The sequence below is a fragment of the Nicotiana attenuata genome, unplaced genomic scaffold (genome assembly GCF_001879085.1).
Source record: "Nicotiana attenuata strain UT unplaced genomic scaffold, NIATTr2, whole genome shotgun sequence".
In the NCBI taxonomy this organism is placed as follows: Eukaryota; Viridiplantae; Streptophyta; class Magnoliopsida; order Solanales; family Solanaceae; genus Nicotiana; species Nicotiana attenuata.
The window spans coordinates 150,141-156,140 of record NW_017671127.1 but is presented as its reverse complement, the minus strand read 5'-3'; positions in this window follow the sequence as shown (position 1 = coordinate 156,140).

Here is a 6,000-nt window from a genome sequence, read left to right as displayed (position 1 = left end):
GACAGAATGATCAGATTTTGGGAGCACTTTTGCGGTCCATTCTGCGGGCCGCATTTCCACTTTGCGATCGCAAATGCGATCGCAAACCTGACTCGGGGCTCCAATTTTTCTAATTTTTCAATCCGACCCCTTCTTCAATAAAACACCCCAACCCTTCATTTTAACCCATTTTTTGAACAAAAGTAGAGAGAGGGAAGGGAGGATTCCTGAGAGAGAAAGTCTCATCTCTATCAAAATGATTTTTAAAGTCACCAGACCTGGAAATTTCGAGTAATTATCTCCATCTTTGTTCTTGCAGGTAAAATCCCCAACCCTTTTTCATTGGTTTTCAGATTTAAACAAAAAGAGGGTTCTTATGAACTGATTCTTGAAAATATAAGTAGAACCATACATGCATGTTCTTTAATATCTAAAATCTAGTAAGAGGAATTGGGTAGGAGTAAATATTTGCAAAAAGGAGCGGTTGATCACCTAAATAAGTTCGGATTATATCTATGAACTTCATTTCTAAGAAATATGTGTTAACTTGTGAACTAGATTGACGGTACTAGGCTGTTTGGTGAATTGAAAGTAGAAGTTATAAAGGGAAATTCGACTCCAGGTATGTATGGCTAACTTTAACCTTTGTAAAATCGCCCTGTTTGGTGTACGAGTAATTAGTATGCGTTTGTTATGTGGACTATTTGTGAATTTTGTTTGCTTCACGGGTGTTAGGGCAAAATGGCCTATTTCATGAATTCTTGTGACTAAATTGCCTTGAACATTGTTGGTTAACGTTCCGATATGACGGTGTGAATAAATGGAAACAAACCAAGTGTGTGTGTGAATGTGTTTATGTGGTAAGGGCTGTGAAATAAATGATGGAAAGAAGTCGTGATTGATGCAATTGAAACAACTGTGGTAACATCATGTGTGGCTTGTTGTGGGCAATTATTGTGTGATTTAAATTGTTATTGTTGTTGTGAAATGATATTCGGGTTGTCCTGAAGCCATGTGATTGAACTGTGAACTATTGTAGTTGTGTTAAATGTGAATGTCCGGTGGGATCGGGTTGCGCGCCGCAACACGAAGTTATAAGGTGTGGGTTGTAGTGATAAGGGTGGCCGAGGTAATAAGGTGGCCAGGATAATAAGGGTGGAAAAGTGATCATATTCACTATTGAAATGAAAATGTATGAAACTCTTGAGTATGAAATGATGTTGAAAGGGAAAAAGGAGAGATTGTGAAACTTGTTGATTTTGGTTGTTCCTTCATGTGTATTTGATTGTTGATTCTATTACTGTATGTTATCTGTGTATTGATTGATTTTACTTGGGGTAAAGTTTGTTCATACATACCAGTACAATTCAAATGTACTGACGTCCCTTTTGCTGGGGGCGCTACATTCTTGTTATGATTGTAGGTGGTTCTATAGCAGGTACTCCAGTCCACCGACAGTAGTACCTCCTCCACTTTCCGTCAGCTGTATTCGTGAGCCCCTTTCCTCTCGGGGCCCTGCGTGGATCATTCCTCTTTTCTTCCCGGAGTCTTATTTTTGTATTTGTGTAAGGTATAGCCGGAACCTTGTTACCGGCAAGTATTGTAAAACTCTTTTATATCCTTAGAGGCTTCGTAGACAGGAAATGTGGGTTATGTACTTATGTATTTTGTATTTGGGCAGTCTAACTTGTAGACCACATAAAGTAAGAATGTATTTAATCATAAACGGCTATTTCACTTGAATAATGGGTATAGAAATCACGGGGTAACACGTAGGTTAGGAAAGGCACCCAAGTTCGCTTGACTGGGGCTACCCGGTCGAGCGCCGGTCGCGCCCCTCAGTTTGGGGGCGTGACAAACTTGGTATCAGAGCCTAAGGTTTTAAAAGAGTCCTAGGATGTCTCAGAGCCGTGTCTGTAGAGCCCTTCTTATCGGTGTGTTGTCAACCACATTTATAAGTAGGGGGCTACATGGACATTTAGGAAATTACCCTCTTCTTTGTTACACTATATCGTGCGATGAAGTTAAAAGTGAAAGCATTCATGTCTAACTCGTGCTCTGTTCCGAATTTTTTCAGTAATGGCACCTAAGAAGAGAGCTAGACTCGGCCTTGGGGCCAATGCCACCCCAAGTGTGGCTATGAACCATGTACCTGATACAGTGGGCGAGAGTGACTTCCCGGCCTTGAATCTACCTGGCCCATCTATTCCAGATCAAAGTATTCCTGTTCCTGCTGCGGCAGAGGGTGCTACTGTCCCTCCCGCCGATATTCTTGATCCTGATACAGTTCCAGCTTCCGGTCCCGATTTTTCTGATGGGGACCTTAGAGGAGCCATCCATATGTTGACCCAGTTAGTGGCCGCTCAGGCCCAGAGATCTCATGATGCCCCTGCGTCCTCCAGCGGACAGGGAGATTCCGCCAGCTCCAGAGTCAACAAGTTTCTGCGGTTGGCCCCTCCAGAGTTCTCAGGCACAGACCCAGAGGCCGATCCGCAGGATTTCCTTGATGAAATGTATAAGACCCTTCGAGTGATGAAGGCTTCGGAGACGGAGGGAGTTGAGTTGGCTTCATACAGGTTGAGGGGAGCAGCGTATTCGTGGTTCGAGATGTGGGAGGATTCCCGTGGGGAGGAAAGTCCTCTGGCTAGATGGGATGAGTTTGTAGATGCATTTATGGACCACTTCTTGCCTGCCGAGACAATGGAAGCCCGTGCCACTGAGTTTGAGGTCCTCAAGCAGGGCAGTATGAGTGTTTGAGAGTACCACATGGAGTTTGTGAGATTGTCCAAGTATGCTCCTCAGTTAGTGTCGACCATGGATGCTCGAGTTCGGCGATTCATTCAGGGCCTTAGTCCTTTGGTGGTGAATGAGGCTGCTACAGCAGCCTTACACTCGGATATGAATTATGGAAAGATTGTGGGATTCGCTCAGGCCACAGAGGCTAGAAAGTTGAAGATACGTGCGGAAAGGGAGAGTAGCAGCAGGGCCCGATCAGTGGGTCACTCAAGGAGACCAGTTCAGGGGAGAGGGCCATTAGGGCCATCCCAGTCACATGCTCAGTCTTCAGCAAGCGCACCGCCATCTGTGCACAGTTATCAGTAGAGTAGTCACTTGAGACCAGGTTCAGACAGTAGGAGACCCCATCAGTCCGGTCGTCCAGGAGGGAGATCACAGCAGCAGGGGAGGGCTCCATGCCCCAAGTGTGGGAGGTTNCATGGGTAAAACCCTCCATATCATTAGGATATTCGATTGGGACATCGTGTTGAGAGAAGGAACCCTAGAACTCGAATTCAAGGAGATTGAACGTCAAAAAGGTAATATCTTCACCCTCTAATTGATTCTAGCATTGGTTTGATGAGTTATAAACCCTAGTGCATGAGATATGAGTTGATGGGTTTGATAGAAAAGCATGAACGATTATAGGGTTGGGGTGTTGAGTGTTGATTATTGGTTAAGAGTGTTGTTTACCTTATGGGTGATGAAGAATAATGTTGATTATAACCATTTGAGACTTTAGAATTTATCTAGGATCAAGAGAATGGCTTGTTGGGTGTAGAAACACCATTAATAAGGACCATGAAGCTTTATGTCACCAAGTGTTTGAGAAAATGTTTAAGTGACTAAAACATGAGAATTTATGCTAATATGGGATCCCTTTGACTTGTATTGATATAGATTAAAGTTGAAAGGGTTGGCGAAGGTTGTATTACACTCAAGAGCAGGAAGTTAAGGTATGTGAGGCTAACTCTCTATGTTTGGGAATTTTAATGATTCTCCCTACACTACGTTTCTTTTACGACGTATCAATTGCCTCAGAAATATAGTTAAGCCTAGTTCCTTGAATAGTTGTAGAACTTCTATTCTCTAGCTTCATAACTCGTTCATGACTTTCATTTCGAACGTTGTGAGCTCAGTTCGTATTCAATATAGACTTGGGCTTGATGTCCCTAAGTCTCAATATAGCTTACTCAGCATGTCTAATCAGTCGAAGTTTCAGTGTTCATAACCAGTTCAAGAATACATGTCTCATTCTAGTCCTATTCAGTATTCCAGTATTATGTGACTCAGTATGATTCAGTATTCCAGTATAATGTAACTCAGTGTGATCCAGTATTCCAGTATTATGTAACTCAGTGTGATCCAGTATTCCAGTATCATGTAACTCAATGTGATTTAGTATTTCACTATCATATATTGCAGTATGATTCTTAGTTCCTGATTTTAAATCCCTGAATGTTGAACACTTGTATTTGGGCCTGAGGTCGCAGTTTATGCTTTATGCATCTTTGGGCCTGAGGCCGCAGTTTATGCTTTATGCATTTTGGACCTGAGGTCGCAGTTATGTATACTTATACTTGGGCCCGAGGCCGCAGCTTGTGCGCACACACACATACACACACACACACACACACACACACACACACACACACACACACACACATATATATATATATATATATTTGGCCCGAGGCCGCAGTTTAATATTCAGATAAATAGGTTGTTCATCATTCACAAGAGGGAGTGTTCATAACCTTACTTCCTTTATTCAGTTCAGTTATCAGTTATCAGTTATCTTTTCAGTTATCAGTTATTAGTTATCTTTTCAGTTATCAGTTATCAATTCAGTTATCAGATATCAGTTATCTCTTCAGTTATTAGTTCATTTATCAGTTATCAGTTATCAGCTTAGTTTCAGTTTCAGCATTTATAATTCCTTCTTTCAGTTGCTTTACATACCAGTACAATTCAAATGTACTGACGTCCCTTTTGCCCGGAGCCTGCATCTCACGATGCAGGTAATGATTTACAAGTTGAAGATTCAGAGCGCTAGGATTCTCGTACCAGCTGTTTGGTGATCCCCAGTTCTTTCGGGGCATTATCATTACTTTACAGTCTTTCAGTATTTACAGACAGTATGTGTTTTCAGTACTTCATTAGAGGCTTCATTGATTAGAGTAACAGTTAGACAGAATCACAGTCTTTTATATTAAGCCATGTTGGCTACAAATATGTTTCAGAATTGTATTAGTATTTCCGCACTTTGATTTATATCATCCACACTTTCAATATATCAGCATGTGTTAGTTTATCTTCTGCATTCAGTATGTTATGATACCACATGTTGATTCAGCCAGCCAGTTGGTTCGCTCGGTCATATGTAGTCAGGCACCGAGTGCCGTGTTACGTCCAGGCCCAAGTTCGGGGCGTGACAAGTAGGGTATTATCGGAGGTTTGTGGAGGGATTCTCTACCCTCGCCTCCCCATTGACTAAGTTGACGCAGAAAGCAGTTAAGTTCCAATGGTCCGACTCTTGTGAGAAAAGTTTTTAGGAATTGAAATCGAGGTTGCCCTCGACGCCGATATTGACCTTGCCAGAAGGCACGAAAGGATTTGTGGTTTATTGCGATGCCTCCAGGGTCGGTTTGGGGTGTGTGTTGATGCAACATGGGAAGGTTATAGCGTATGCTTCAAGGCAGCTCAAGAATCACGAGAAGAATTATCCGACGCATGATTTGGAGATTGCGGCAGTTGTGTTTGCCTTGAAAATATGGCGGCATTATCTTTATGGGGTCCATGTTGATGTGTTCTCAGACCACAAGAGTCTCCAATATTTGTTCAAGTAGAAGGAGTTGAATTTAAGGCAGCGATGGTGGTTAGAATTGCTCAAGGATTTCGATATGAACATTTTGTACCATCCAGGAAAGGCGAATGTGGTGGACGACGCTCTCAGTCGGAAGTCTATGGGTAGTTTGGCTCATTTGGGAGCGGATCAGAGGCCCTTGGCTCGGGAAGTTTATCAATTGGCCAGTCTGGGGGTTTGTATTTCGACCTCAGACGAGGGGAAGGTTATGGTGTATAATGGAGCAGAATCGTCACTTGTAGCGGAAGTCAAGGAAAAGCAGTTCATTGATCCAGCATTGGCACAGATGAAGGAGGCAGTTTTGAATAACAAGACGTCGGCATTTTCACTCGGCGACGATGAAGGTGTATTGCGATGTCAAGGTAGGCTATGTGTTCCAG